This window comes from Passer domesticus, chromosome 4, assembly GCF_036417665.1.
Source record: "Passer domesticus isolate bPasDom1 chromosome 4, bPasDom1.hap1, whole genome shotgun sequence".
Taxonomy (NCBI): domain Eukaryota; kingdom Metazoa; phylum Chordata; class Aves; order Passeriformes; family Passeridae; genus Passer; species Passer domesticus.
Genome location: NC_087477.1, coordinates 33,908,691 through 33,925,651, shown reverse-complemented (window position 1 = coordinate 33,925,651; position 16,961 = coordinate 33,908,691).

The window sequence follows — 16,961 nt, the reverse complement described above, 5'->3', positions numbered from 1 at the left end:
TTCAAAAAAAAACCATATTGCACCAGTGTCCAGAATTGTCCATCATTATTCCCCGCTTGAAGAACTTGTAGAAAAGTTTGTTTATATCCTGGGAACATCAGTCCCTTTTCCCTCTGCAGCATATAGACAGCTTCCACCAAACTAAAGAACCAGATTTTCGGTACGGCCAGTGGTCAAAACTTGTGTGGTAAAGAAAGGTGTATTTTTCAACCTTTTAAAACTACTCACAGTTCTTTATAATCCTGGACATTGTGTGAAGTTTTCTCATATATATATTAAAAAAAAAAAGTATTTCAGAGATAAGTATATTTAGAACACACCAAAATCTTCTCAATGCATGGGAAAAGCATCCCATCTAACCATAAAAGTGGCTACTAAGTTCACTACACCTCATTTTGTTTAACAAAACCTCCAAATCTCATTTCTAACCATGTGTGAAGAGATCACTACGCTTAAGCAAGGGAGAGAAAATAAAATAATTTAAATAGTTTGTGTCTTGTGATAGAGAGAGGGAAACTATCTGTGACACAAGACACACATGTTTTAATCTTTTCAAGACTGGTGCAAATAACATTAACTAGAAAACAAAAGGCAAGTCACAAGTTGCAAAAATTTCTCATCTGATTTGAACTCCTCAGAAAACTGTTAGTATTGATTTTCAAAGAAAACCTACAGAAAATAATTGTTATGCTTTTTGGGACAGAGATCAATACAGGTATCATAAATCACTTCAATAATCAGAAGTGAGAGATTTTTCTTGGAATATTGTTCATCCTCCGTAATATAACACTTTCACACAACGCATTTATCACCCGATTATGTTCAAAGACCAGAGAGATGGTTAAGAGCACTTAATTCTAACAAAACTTTGCTCATTTTATATTCCATCAGCCCACTATGATTATACTGTTAGACTGTTCCAGTTAGTGACAGCTTAAAAAGCACAGCAGTATTCTGACTAGTAAACACATAAAAAGCAAATTACTTAGCTGCTAATGGAGCTGTTCCAAATGGGATACAGAAATAAATACATTCCATCTGCAACGTGGTGGGCAAAAAAAATTAAAGATATCCAGTGGCTATTATTGTATATTTAGAGTTTCCTTGCAACAAAAGAACTTGCACATGTCGCACAACAAAGCCTCATGCAGGGCTGAGCTGGGAAAACCTGCAGAGCTCAGCACCACTCACACCTACTTACTCAAGTCTGACAGCATTTCAGTTGTACTCCCCACAAATCTCCTGCTGGTCCTCAGGTGCCAAGCTCTCCTTTGGAGAGATGGCTTTCCATACCATGCAACCCATAGATTAGCACACCTAATGTGAACGCTTCTGCCTAGTCAATGAGCTAATGGCTACATTTAAGAAGGCAGGATTAATGTGCCCACTGTCACATAAGGAACCTGATCCATGCAAGTCTCAATATTCAACCAAACCTATGCTTCCTTTGTAATTCTGTCCAGAACTGAATTCTGTCCCAGAACGGGGAAAGCCAAATATGCTGTATCATCTAAAAATAAGAACTAAAAATCTAAAAATAAGAACTTCAATCCTTCCTAATATGAAAGACTGTAAGGGGGGGAGAAAAATAGAAATTGTGTCTACTGCTTTGGAGCTTTTCCATTTAGGACTAACAGCAAAGTCACCACTTTTCAGTAAAAATATAACCAAATCTCATTGAAGAGTTTCTTTCTTTACCAAGCAGATGGGAATTTTTATTCTGTGGCTAAATGCATCCAGAAGCTGAAACGAGCTCCCCTGCATTGATTCTACATCACTGCACAGAAGATGAGCTTATCAGATTTAGACTTTCACTGGTCACCAGATGAGGGGCATAACACATGACAGACTGCTCTTCCAATGGACTGAAAATCTAAGATAAACACTCATCTTTAAGAAATAAAAAATAGTTGAGTTAGGTTTTAAAAAGCTTCCATTTGCATCACTTAGCATTTACTTAAAAGATCAATACCACAAACTACTGGGACCTAATAAAACGGAGTCGTTCAGACATAAACCTCTTAAGAAATCAAATTAAATTCATCAAAATTACAGGCACAGTACCTAAGCTTTTAAGAAGAAAGTAGTGCATGTATTACTGCTGCTTCTATTTGCTCATATCCCAAAATCTCTGGCATCAGGATGAGGAATTATCCATGTTCTTCACCATTAAAGATATTACAAAAATGCCTTATAAGAGCAAAACTTTCATGAGCTAGCCTTAGTAGTAATTTTCAGTGTTTTAATTAATATATCCCACTTAAAAAAATTACAGGAAAAATTAGTTCTAGAGCTTTTAGTCTACCAGAAAATGTTGGCTTGCAGGAGGTGTCATAACATAGTTTACCTAAGCATAGCAAAAATTTATTCCCAGACAAAATATATTCATGTTCACTCAGATTTATTTCTGATTCTGAAATTTGGAAATCCAATATACTTGTCAGACCTTCACACCAAACACACAATTGGAGCATCACCTGGTGGATTTGTATGGGTTGTTATAAACTGGCAAGGGAAATGTGTAGAGAAAAATTATTCAAACAAAATAGGATTAGTACTGGTGCAATTTTTTGTTAAAGTAGTGAGACAGACCTGTGTCACTTCAGCAAACATAAAGGTCTTAATTTGGATCCTTCTTTTATGTCAGTGCTATGATATAGAATATTTTTTCTCTTTTTTATTACATTTCCAGCATGACTAACCCTTTGGTATATTATTGCTATTTTTAATTATATGTTTCTGAGTAGAAGTATTTGCCTTACAGCTGCCTGAACACTCAAGGTAAATCTATCATTAATTATTTCATTATTATTCTCACTACTTAATAGGAGCTTTATGTAAATCTTATCTACCTGTTCTTAAAAATAAGAACAAAGGTAATCTATGCTTGTCTTCCTTTCATTTTCCCTTGTTGTTGCAAAAGAATACTGCTCACTTAGAAGCTTCCCAGTGCCCAATACAATATAAGATTGATTCCCTTAACTCCAAACTAATTATGCTTTAATTCTCTATTTAATTGAGCCAAGCATCTTGCATGAACCATTGAAACCAAACCATATGAAAAATTACGTGTGATTTAGCTCTTAATTTTGAAGGTCAAAACACTGAGGCAGACCTTAACAATGCTGACATTTCTGAGGTGTATTTGAGAAACAATTTATTGGCTGGCAGAAACAACTTGCTAAGATTTGCCATGTTCCCCACATGAGTAACTTTCTGTACAGGGTCTGAGCTCTGTGGAAGTCTTTAATTTAAAAGATAGCAGGGTTTATGATGCCATGATTTGCCTTGGCACCAAAAGGGATGACAGCACACAGATGGATGGATGGATGGATGGATGGATGGATGGATGGATGGATGGATGGATGGATGGATGGATGGATGAATGGATGGATGGCAAGTAGGAAGGGATATAGAACAACTTCTCTTTCCACAGACAGGCACCAGAAACGAAGCAAGTAAATTCCTTGGGAGCATTGTTTTTCCTTGCCACACAAAACCAGAGAAGAGCTAGTAGCTCGTCTTCCCAGAATTCAGAGAAATACTGAACCTTTACTTAGAAGGCATTAATAACCTGTTTTTTCTACCAGGTGCAACGCCATGTCTTGGTCTCAAAGGCACATCAGGTTGTTCAGTATATCCCCTTAAAAAAATAAGACCTCTCTTAGGAATCATTTGGCAGCTAAAAAAGAAGGAGACAACACACTTTACTTTTTAAAAAAGACTAAAAATTGAAATTTTTGCATTTATGGAATTCTAGATGTTAAAATTCCAGGTCCTTCTGCCAGTCTGCTCAGATTTAAGCCCAGTGAACACAAAGACTGCAAACTGACAGCCAAGTCACCCATTATCTTTCCTCACATATTCACTAATTAATTGTGACAACAGTTCCTGAAATCCCTGTAAAAGGTGTTGGAGGCAAGAAGGGTGCACGGGTTGTATTTCTTACCTATCTTCCCTTTCCTCAGGCCAAAAACACATCCACAACCACTCACTGAATTTTAATAATAACTGTTCTCCTTTTGTTTTCCAAGTACAGATTCCTGCCCAAATTTATTGAAAGACTAAGAGAAAAATCTATTTTTAAATTGTCAATTGTGTAGACCAAGTGATGCAGAAACCAATTTCCCTCATTCTTTTAGAGTCTACAAGGACCCACAGAACCCAGATAACATTCAAATTTTGTAACACAAAAAATAAATCCCAAAGTTTATTATACTGTCCTAGCAGTTAGAGTTCTAAAGACAAATAATGTATGAACAAAATATAGGAAGCTAATTCTAAGCCTCACAGAATTACTGCTCTAATTCTCTCTCACTCTCTCTCTTAGGCTCCCCCTCTCACAAACACAGCAGTAGGAAAGAAGACTTGCAGGGATAAAAAGGCACTGCTGTTAAAACTATTATTAAAACACCACATGGGATGCTCAGCCAATTGTGGCATCTGAGTGGAATCTGTCTTTGTTTACATACATGCTAAATTGTTACAAAAAGCCTAACATCAGCAAAACTAAGATGGAGATGTTTTAGTTCTTTGTACATTGCAAGATCTTAGTCTTAATATTTAAGAAAAAAAACCCAACCAAAACAAAAAACCAACCAACCAACCAACCAAACAAACAAAAACCCAAAAAAAACCCCCCACAAACAAACAAACAAAAAAACCCCCCAACAAAACAAAACAAAAAAAAACCCCAGAAAAATTATTTTAATTAAGGCCAGTAATCTTCAGATCAGGAAAAGTAAAACACACAATTTATTTGTCTTAAGTGAGTTTTGTAGTATCAGCTGATGTTTAATTAAAAGGCACTACAGATTGTCAGACTAGATCTGAAGACATAAAAATAGAAGTATAGATATAGGAAAAATAAGCTTTGGTAATACACAGGTTTCACAGTGGGGAAGGGTGCTGCCTCGATGTGAATGTAATTTCTTAATAAGTAACATCATGGTACAGAAGCACATATGAATTAAACAGAACAAATACAGACCCTCCCTGTTATTTTCTTAGCCTTAGGGAAAAAAATTTGCTGTGTGCAGGTCCCCTGACTTCTTTCTACTTTTACTCCCTTACATTCCTTCTCTACTCCTCCCTTTCTTTTATTCTTTCCATACAGACTAACACAAGAAAGATGCTGAAAAGAGACTCCAGCATCAGAGAAGAGGTAAAACCTAAGCCTTGGAGCAGGGGTATCACAGAAAGATCACCAAGCCACTAATTCTTAAGTGAGGGAAGGGAAAAACTTTTGAAATACAAAGAGGGAGAAGAAAAAATGTATTTCTTTATTTTATTGTACTAAAGAGAGTCTCCACTGATTGGTTTAATCTTCATTCTTCTGGAAGTATTCCACATTGTTCAAAGGGCAAACTGCAAAACATTTTTTACCTTCAGCTGCTCCCCTTCCACCCAAAAGACACTCAAAAACATTCAAATATGTCTATGGAAGTCCATGAAATCAACCCATCAATGTATAAAGACAGAATGTGCCTTCAGGACTGGGGTTTCAACAGTCACACCAAGCACAAGGACAAAGCACCCTGGCAGAGTAGATGGCTGCTGTGACACAGCCTTGTGAGACTATATCTCATGCATATTTGTAGAGAAACACAATGTACTTGTCTGTCAGCCTGCCCACTACAGAGCCTGTCATCCTACAGGTGTGACAGACATCACTTTGGAAGCCAAGAGATCTTTTTTGACAGAATGAAAGAACAAAATTATATTTTCCTGATGCATTGGTTTGAAATTCCCTAAATTCTAACAAAATAAGAAGCAGAAAGCATGTTTTTCAAGAAAAAAAATCACCAATCTTATTTACTCTGCAAGTACAGTCTCAAAACTCATATTTAGGATTAACTCCTTAATGATCCATCTTCTTCTCTGAAAAGAGTTTATCTACTCAGCATATAATCACAGTGGTCAAAACACAATGCAAATACAGATTCTACATCAACTTGATCCCAATTGTTTCCTAGAAAGGACACAACTCAATGTAAGTTTCTAACGCCTGCTAATTCTAGGTCCTGTGCCTCATGAGACAAGCACAAGCTCACCTGTTTAATTTCATTCATAAAAGTCTTTTACATGAGAAATTAGGATGTTAAAAAAAGACAACAGGAATTTTACTCATTTGAACTAATTCTGCTTAATACTGTCAATGAGGCAGGCATTAGAAAACAATCAAACAACATTTTGAAAAGTACCAGAGCCTTGCATTTAATGACAACATCAAAAATGGAGGGCGGTACTGAAAGAGAAGAATTCCACTCAAAAGAGAGTGATGGCTGAATAATATGAGCTCAATGAAGGCTAAATGACAATTTAAGGGAAGAACCTTGCTAGGCTTAATTTAAACAGATTCTAGAAATACTCACTGCTATCATGAAATCATTAATAACAAACCCAATGCATCTGTTCTGTCTTTGTGCAGTTACCTAGACTACAATTCTTGACACCACTGTTCTGTAATAACCTCCATCTGCTCTGCTGTCTCTGTCATTTCTTTTGCTGTAACATATTGTGACAGAGGCTTCATTTACCTAAACTTATCTTGGCAACTTGTACTTCATTAAAGAGAATCCTGCAAGCATCAGTTAAAGCTTTCTTATCTGGCCATGCATAGCTAAGCTTCATAAATCATTCTTTCACTTTCCATCTTGCAGCTTCTGGAAAGGTAACATTATTGAATTCAGATCACTGGAATAGAGCAGTACTAAAATGTTTATTGACCAGCTTTTAGGCACTGAGCTCTGCTTTGAATGCAGACAGTAATATTAGCTAAAGCTTTTGAATTTAAAAGGGATGTCACTAATGTGTTTTATACATTGCTATAAATACTGTTTGATGGCAGGCCACTTTAGCAAGCTGCTACTAATACAGCAGAAACAAAGTATTATTAACATATATTCCCTCCCTCCTTGTCCTTTTAACCATAACATCTGCAAATATAGTATTATATATTCATAGATCTAAGACCTCAATCACAGCTCATAGTGCAGAATGTATCTGACAAAGGCAGCAGCAATGTGCAAAGGGATCTTAAACCAATATAGTCCCATCAGATCAGTCTGGCATGGCACCAGCACAGCACTTGGGGTAAGTCACAGGAGCTGGGGAAGTGCCAGTGGTCACTCATTTCTAAGACAAGAGAATTAGTGTTTTTCTATCTCCATCCAGACTCCCACACAGGAATCATGTGATAACCAGCAATATGTATACTGCACACAGCATTACTTCATGATAAGAATCATTTGTTAGTAGAATAAAAATAATGATGAGCCCCTCTACAGACAGACAGAGCTATTCACTTTTGCATCAAATTCAGAAGAGAGCCATGCTGTGCTGGCTGATGAGTCAAATCACAAAAGCTGAGCTATAATAGAGTAGGAGGGAAGGAATAGGGAAGACTGTATTTGCCAGACAAAACTTAATCAAGACAGAAGGGCATCATTTCAGATGAAATTCTGAAAATAATTTTGAATTAATATTTCCTATATGAAACCCCTATCACACCTGATCATTTTGGTAACAGTAAAATACAGTGGTTTAACAGCTAAGATTGAACAGTTTTAACACAGTGTAGAAACCTCAGAGATAAGTAGGATGCTGGTCACTTTGATTCAAACTGTCCTTCGAGCCACAACAACAACCTGAACTGACATGTCACACCTTCTATGTGAGCTAGTGGGCTAGAGGGAATTTGGGAATATGATTCTCCTGTTAACGTGGTCTAATTACCTACAACAAATATTATGTAGCCCAGTGAGATGAGAAAGTACATGAAGGTCAACATAAAATATCCTTTAAGCAACCTAAATTTAATTATCTTTCATAGTTTATAAAGATGCAGATGTTTAAGGAAGACAAATTATTGGTTCCTTGGAAAGAAAGGGGGCAATGTATTACATTTCAGTGGGGTAGTGTTATAAATCCTGAGCTAAAGACAGCACTGAGAAGCTTCCAGTAGCAACTGCCTTTTGCCCTTAAAATGCCCCAATAATTGAACTAACTTTTGAATGGATTAAGCCTTAAGTGAATAGTTCCAATTCAACACATTTTAAAATAATTAATTTTAAATTAATCTGGAGCATCACTGCCATATCTTTTCAACCACTCTTCCCACTTCACCTGCTGAGTAAAAGAAACCTTGATTACTCACACTGGCCCACAAATCACCTATAAATAAAAAAAGTGTCAGGGCAATGTTAAATAAGGTTTAATCTGCCCTCAGGACCTGTACGCCAAAAACATGCAGCTGCCTCAGACACTTTTTAAATAAGACCAATATCGAATAGAAACTCTCACGAAATCTTAATCTATCAAGTTCAGTCTTCTTCATTCCCATCTCAGGGTCTACTATTTTGATAATGGCTCCTTTTGGTGGACTCACAATAAGAGGGAAGAAGGGAGGGCTGCAAGGACAAGGTCACCAGCTTGAAAAAAACCCTGGCTTCCATGCAGATGGTCACAAATGCCCCATAGATGACAGATACAGTCAGCTCCTGGTGCCTGCTATTCTCTCATTTTTTGCATTGAAAATACTAATTATTTCTCTAGCCTGAAAAAAATGCTAGCTGTATTGCAGCAGTTTATACACAAAGTTGTTAGCATGTTTTCCTAAACCTAGAAGTCATCTGACAAATAATGTAAACTTACTTATAGCTGAGAAATCTGTTGCTAGTCCAAAGAGCAATTTTGTTATGAAGTGATGCTTCATTTTAATAATTTATAGTACAGATAATTTCATTTAAACTAGAGATTTGTTGGGGTTTTTTTGTTGTTGTTTTAAAAGGTTTACTCTGTCTGCATCAGCTACAATTAAGTTAAACCTTCAAGGAAGGTAAAATAAGATTATTATTTTTTAATGATCAAGAAAACAATTACCTGTTGGGAATTTAAAAGAATTGTTTTTGGCTGCTTAGCTATGATACCTACAGTGGTAAGGGGTAAAAAACCTCCAAAACCAATAACAATTTGTCTCTAATTCAATCCTTGCATGTCATTACAGTGATAGCACTTTATCTGATGTTTCATTAGAAGATCCTAAGTTTTTCAGTAGTAATCTGAAGCAGCGTATAACTTTCTTTAGGGTACAGCATAAAATCCATAAAAATAACTGGGTCTTATCTATAGCTGATGTCAACAGTCAGACATACTCATAAACCTTTGCCCATGAATAAAAGCATCCTAAGAGTCTCTGAGGAGCTGGAGAGCCGCTAAATTCACAGGCCTTCCTCATTTTCACACTCTGAGAGCAATGGCCCATCAAAACACATCTTCTCTTACACCTTATGTGCACAACTAGGGCATAAAACTTCTGAAAACGGGGAAAGAAGTGGGAAGCTAAAGAGCAAAGTAAAATGTACTTCAATGATTTCCTCTTGAAGCTCAATACACAATGAATTCAAATATCTAGATGAACCTCAAGGGAACTAGTTAATTTGTAGCTCCTGAAAACCAAATAACTCAGTGTATGTGTCTGGATATAATGATAACTTGTAAGCTTATGTAATGTTTGTAAAAGACTTTTTGATCCTCAGGTGACAAGAGCATATAAGAGTAAAAATTGTTATCTCTAATTATGGAAGAGTTCATTATTATTTTTAAAGATGTAACCTAGAGCCTGACGGTTTTTTGTAATTATGTTAGCCTAAAGATGTCTTATACAAAACTCTTTCCCTAATAAAAACATTTAGATATGCTGAAATTAATACAGATCTCAGTTGCTAAGTGATTCAGAAAGCCAGATAACTTTTTTTTTTTGCTGTAAGCAGTGTTATAATGATGATAACTCTAAAGACAAGGATAGTTATAATCTTCATATTTATATATATTGGTTTTCCCTGTTCTTGAAAGTTGTCATTTAATTTTGACTGCTGATACTTTTAGCAAACTGCACAAACTACAGTTGTATATGCAAGAATCTTTTTTAAACTGAATTTTTGTTTTATTTATTTTAAAAATTTCATACAGAAAAAGGAAAATGGTACGGAAAACCAGTATCTTTCCCCCATTCAATATTTTATTGACTGATGTTTAAAAAAGACTTTTAATACTTTTGTGATTTTAAAATAGGAATTACAAAACTGATAATGTACTGAATTCTCCCAGAGGTGCACTTCGATGCATCCCTGAGAAATTCTGCTAAATTACATCAAGTGATAAGACTTTGGGTTAAAAACCACTGTTTGCACATACATTTGCAGGATCTTTACTGCAGAAGCCTCTGAAGAGTCCAGATGGAGCCAGACTTACCTTTTGGAGTGAAATGTGGGAAGCAGCGAACGTTTTTTCTGCCCTGTTTTCAGGTCCCAGCTGGCTGAATTCAGGCAGCATGAAGTGAAAGTTAACTGAGAAAAGGGAAAGTCTATGAAGGAAGAATGTGACCAGCATTCATGTGTAGAGACAGATGCTGAGCAAGGATGCCACAGGTGGGACTTGGAAAGGTAGAGCACTATCCAAAACAAAAACAGCCACGAACCACAAAACCAGTCCTTGGTGTTTTTCTATTGCATTTCTTTTCATTGCACCTCTGAGGGATAAATAACTCCAACTCCATTTCAGAAACATATAGGCCTGGCAGTCCTTACTTGGTGCATGTTTCTCAAGCATACAAGTTTTCTTAGGTATTCTTCATGAGTTAAAAAAATGGAAAGAGATTGCTCAAAAAGAGTCAAGCACTGAAAGAAGTACCTGATGAACTCTCTGACAGTATGATAAGGATTGTGTTTTAGTTGATATGCCAAAACACCTCTCTGATTCCACTGAAAGAATACCATGCTTTAAAAACCCTGAAAATTTCTTTACTCAACAGTTATCTGCAGGGCTTTTGAATGCACCTTGTTTATAATGAAACATACACACATTTATAAATCAATGGCAGTAGTGCTCTGATTATAAATATATCTGAAATATATAATATATATGATATATAAATATATCATATTCTTTCAAATATGTCTGTAAAGCATCAACTGATCTTGAATAGGGTTTAAAATTTTCACCAGCAAGGTAAAAACCACCATTCCAGTAATGAATCAGACTGTCTTCATGTCAACGTGCCAAATATACAAATAAGTTTATGAGAAGCTAGCAGAATCATTAAAAACTATGACCAAAAGACACACCCACAAAAAATATTTTGCCAGTTATATAAAAATTACTAAAAGCATCAAGCTCCTTTATGCCAAGAGTACAAAATATAGTGAAAGATGGAAGGACAGTATCACACACTAATGATTGCCTTTAACAGGAATTTTTCTAGCATTATTATACATCTACATATCTGAGAATGCTGATTGATTTCATTTTGATTATAAAAAACCTCAGTGTCATTATCTAATCTTTTTTTAGGCCATTATTAAGTTTTCATATAGAAGCAGATTATCTGTTATGGGACTTTTCATTCACTTAAACAGTTAGTTATAATCGTACTGTTGTTACCTCAAAGAATTTAATCAATTTCTCTGATGATCATGCAGAGTGTGATTACTCTGAAGGAAAATGAACAATAAAAAAAAAAGAGAAGTCTGTTACTTTCCTGTCACATCTGCTCCCTGAAAAAGGGTAGGAAAATGTTCTACCTGCTGAAATTCTGATCAAGAAGATCCAAATTCTGAGCTACAATTACAGTAAATATCTAATGATCTCAGTGGGGTAGGTCAGGTTAAAAGAAATACAACAGAGTGGTTAGTGATAGACAGCAATATCTTTGAATAAGAACAGTCTTGTTATCATTTATCAAGCATCTACTGACTGATGTAGTATGACCCATTCCACATGAGATGTAGGTCTTGCTGGTTGGTAAATTACAGCACAAAGTTTGTGTTGAATTCTGTTTTCTTTGCTGTTCTTTGAAAACAGCAAGTGGCTAAATTTGCTCTTGTTTGAAGAAAGCTTTCCCTGCTTTTGAAAAAACTTGCCCCAGAAATGTTTCACAGCAGCAACAAAACCCTTAGCAATCCGGATGAATGGATTCCCTGCAAAACCTCATAATGCACATGCAGTTTATGGAACAAGTATCTCATAGGCCTTCTTCACATGTGGAGAACTCAGTGCCTTTTTCACAGCAGTGGCCATTACCAAGGAGATGAGAAGCGATCCTCCTGGTTAATCTTGTCTCTTGGTAATTAAACACTTCCCAGTCCTTACTACGCTAGAGTTTTACTCTGTGTATATTTAATTTTAACATGGTTGGAGAATAGGGAGTAAAATTCTTATTTGTACTACTGAAACAGCCCTCACTTCTGGTCATAGAATATATGGATAAATGTCACTGCTGTATATTAAAACAAACACTATTTTTATGCAGATTCCAAAAGGGATGCTCTCCCACTGCCATTTATCTTATTGCATTGCCCCTACCCCTTGATGTCTTAGCATGCCTCAGTTGCACACACTTTTCACACCTGTATGGAACAAACCAGCTTCTGCTATTACAGTTTCTGCTGACATCTCCAACATAGAATGCTTCATATCTTAACAGAATTCTTCAGTGCAGCAAAACAAATTACAAGAAAAGCTTCTTTTGCTTTTTGAATTTTCTTTATAAAGTATATCACTAAAGCAGTCTAATGCTGTAGGGCAAATGGCAACTGCATGAAATTAATACATTCATTGAAGTTGCTAATTCTTGAGAGGTCTCTTCTTTCTGTGGAAAAGGGTTAAAAGCATTTAATGGTCTGGGTTAATAATAGTCAAGTTACTGAGTCAATTGAGTGATGAATTGGCAAAAAATCATTAACGCTGGGTAGAGTTCTTGACCTGCTCTTTCAAAGGCAAAAGCTAAAAATGCCTTCCCTTTAAAACACCAAGCAACCCCGAGTGATCTGTGCTTGTGCAAATGTTTGATTGACACCTGTCTGGTGGGTCAGCATGATGAGTAAGACATTGGTTATTCTCAAACCTGTAAAAAATTATGGAAAAGACACAGTGCATTGATAATCAAGGCCAGCATTTTCAGGAAACATCTTTAATTTATTCTCAGGGGAATTTAATAACCTGCCTTCTATAGGGCTGGGGTTTTTAAATCCCAGAACTACAAGGGTAACTTTTTCATCCATATTTATGTTTTAACACACATCTTTAGCAGTGACTACCACATTACCAAAACTGAAATCATGAAAAGAGTATCAAGGGAATACTTGCAAACAATTGCAGACAACAATATTTTCTAACTGAAACAGAAGCCCTGCTGTGAGCTTGGGAAAAGGAATGAGCAAAGATGAGAAAACGTAAGTGTGACCTATGGCATGCCAGGCAGGAGGTGTACTCTGGTATGCAGAGAGGTTCATCTGGGAGCCATCTCTGGGAAGAGCAGCAGATGTAGAAAAATGCTGCCGCTAGAAATGCAGCATCACTTGTGTTCTGAAAATGAAAGCAATGTTATCTCTCAGATTCACTTACTAAGTACATATAGTTTTTGCCCTTGAGTATTGCCATGAAAAAAACCCAATGAAACAAGTATAAGCATATCACTCCAAAAATACAATTTCTGCTTCTTATATCTTTGTCTACAAAGTTTATACCAATGAAAGGAAAAAAAAAAAGAAAAAAGGCATCTCATTTTGGTATTGAAAGCTTCTTCCCATGGTGAAAAGCTCAGATTCTAATGAAAGAGCTTATGTATTCACAGACTGTCACTCCATGCTGAAAGATGAAGTACACTAAATGATGTCTCTCTGGCTTTAATCTAGGAAAACACTTGAGCACAAGCACAGTGTTAAAGCCAACATCATGAATAGTACCAAAGTCAAAGAAGTTGTTCATACATTTAGATATTGGTCAGTTTCTTCACAAATGTGGACTCCTGAGTTAGTGTTAAGTATAACCATGTGAAGCTGGACTTTCAGTTCTTCCTCTGGATCTGAAACATCCTCACTTAGAGGCTTTGGCTTACTAATTTCTATGAGCATCTTCATTTCCACTTGTAAGGTAAAAAATATTTGGCTACACCACCAGAAGTGTATATTATCTGAAATTTTTTACATGCTTTGAAGATGAAAGACACATACATTTACTTAACACTATATGTTATTATTAAAGCTACACCTGATCCAGAAAGCTTAAGAGTCTCAATTTATAAGCTACAATATATTTAGTCATGACTACCATTTAACTTGCTCTTCTGTCTTGATTTTATATCTTCTGCCAATGAAGTATTGGGCAGCAATAAATACAAACCCATTGTTGCTTCATTCATTATCTCCACTGATGATATAATCTGAGTTTCAACAAAAAAAAATTAAAAAGATCCACGTTTCCAAAAAAACCCCAAATGTTAAAGCATGAGTTCCAGAATATCATAATTGAAAAAATATCATGCCCCTTTAGGGAACATGTGTGTCATGTATTTCCTTTGGGTCCAGAGAAAGACAATTTTTATATTTATTTTTTCTTAAAATACACTGTCTTTTCCTCCACAGATGACAGCTTTTGATTCTTATACTTTTTTTTGCATGTGCTGAGCTTTGTGCTATCAAACTGATGAGAACACCTAGTACAGAGCACCAACAAACATCAACAGTGAGACAGCTATTGGCAGACAGTGTTTTGACATGTAAATAACTACTACAGTCTATCTTTCCCTCAGTCTGTAATTGCAGGGTAGACTGCAGGACAGGTGCATATTTTGAGCTCTGTTGAGCACTAAAGTTTTAAAGTGTCTCTCTGGGCATGGATTTGGATTGATGGCTGATATATCATCAGTCAGAAACATTGAAAACTCCTGTAATGGCACAGCCAACCTCCCACAAAGCTTCTCCCCCGTACTTTATTCCATCAGAAGTTAACATGGAGAGCTGTTCCTAATTAAACTGCAGTACAGGGGAAAAAAAAGGAAATAGATGCAGCAATGAGTTTGACTATTGGATACACTGAAATCTTGTAAGAAAAAAGAGAATAGCAGCAAAATTGAAAATAAAGGACCAAGACATACACTGTTGCTAAAGGAAATAATTATCAAATCACAGTCTTTATTTTACATAAAGTCATCTGTAATTCTAACACTGGCTCAGCAAAAGGACTTCTTTCACTAAAAAATCCTGATTTGGCCAAATGATATGGGATTCTTTTTGCTTGGATTTGCCAGTTTTTTGCAGAGAATTCAAGAATAGCTTAGAGCACAATTTTAGTATTTTGCAAACTGAAGGGACTTCCTGGTCTGACAGAGTGTAATGTGTTATTCACATGTTCATCTTGAAATCTAGGAGATGAGCTTGCTCATGGACTACTACAGGAAAAAAATTATGTTAATACTGAATTTTCATCCTGAATTACTCCAGCAGATTCCACATTAAAAAAAAAAAAAAGCAAGATTTTTCCAGAAACTTTAACAGGATTTATCCAGTGCTATCAGTACCACTCCTCAGCTTTCTGTTCATCACAGTAATACAAAAATCACCTGTTTTACAGGTATTATTAGGGGCAGTGTCTATGTGCAAGGAATGACTATTAAGGGGCACACGAGTGAATGGTGGTAGAAATATGGATCTGTTTTCAGGCCACAGTGTGCAATGGCTCATGCTGTCACCCAACAACTGCAGGCAGTTTCACAAATGTGCCTGGAAAAAGTGAGAAGAATCTGCTATGAATTCTCTCTTCAATTACCCAATCAAGCTAAGTAGTAAGGCAAAGGCAGCTTTCAGCTCCAGCAGTCTCCCTGAAACCACTGAAGGACAAGCTGCACAACAGCTTTGCTGACTCAGACAATGAGGCCTTGGGCAGACATTGAGTACCCCTAATTTCTCCATTTACCAGCTGGAGTGGTTTTTGCCCCTCCTGGCAGAAATATTGAAGTGATAGCGCTTTAGTTATTTCGGGCCATACAAACAAGCCCAGCTGGTCCAGTCTGAAAGACGTTAAGAAAAGCTACAATACAGAAAAGGGATAACCACAGAAGTGGGGAGCATTTTCCAGCTACCATGGTTACTTGGGCCTCAAACAGCTACAGAGAATAAACCTGCAGATTGCTGCTTGTCTGCTCTTGTTCATGTGAAATTCTATCTATGTTTCAGCAATTAATTTACAGGTATGCCATGAGGCAAACCTCGAAGTCCCACATTCAGTTCATCCAGCTATGGGATAAAGTGACACACGCAGCAAAACAAAAGACTGCTGACTCCACAGAAGGATCCTGCACTTCTGCAAATGGTGACAGCCTCTCAGGCGGCACCCAGAGTGGGACCTGGCAGTTTCTCAAGTGATATTCAAGTGATCAGCACCACTTCCACACCTTCATACTCCCTCGGCAGGAGTCAACAGCAGCCCGAATTACCTAAAAAGCATAATCGCTAGGAAAGGAGAACTGCTGACTAAAAAAGATACCAACAAAAATACCAATTATGCCCTCAAATACTCAAAGAACTATGGGATTGCAGAGCATGTTCACAGAAGGCCAGTGGAACCATATGGTCTGTCTCTTCTGGGAAATGCTTCATCTCTACAGTCCTCTGGAGCACCACGAGTAATTATGTGAGCTCCCCAAATACTCATCATGGTTCAGGGAGTCATTCTTTTACAGAAACAAGTGACAAATTAGGTGTCCATTTGAATTTTAACCCAAAACTTAACTGTATGAGTTATCCCATGGTTGTAAGACATTCAGAGCAGAACTCAAATCTTGCTCTTTTGAGTGCCAGTGGAGGACACAACTGAATTTCACTGATGAAAATTACTGGGAAGAAAGCAGAGCAACCACTGAGCTACAACTTATTCTCAGTCTAGCTCATGACTAAGCTAGAAGTGTTAAGGGAAGATACTTGTATCTGGAAATGAAAGACTTATAATCTGGGTGAAGGGTTTGAAGATTCGGACCTTCTGATTGAGAAATGAGAGAGGTATGAACAGAACCTGTGGAGATATACAAAATAACAATTTTAAAAATCAGTATTATTATTATAAAATACATATTAGTACTATTTGCCACAATTTATAATGCAAGAACAAGCGGACAGTGATGCTGT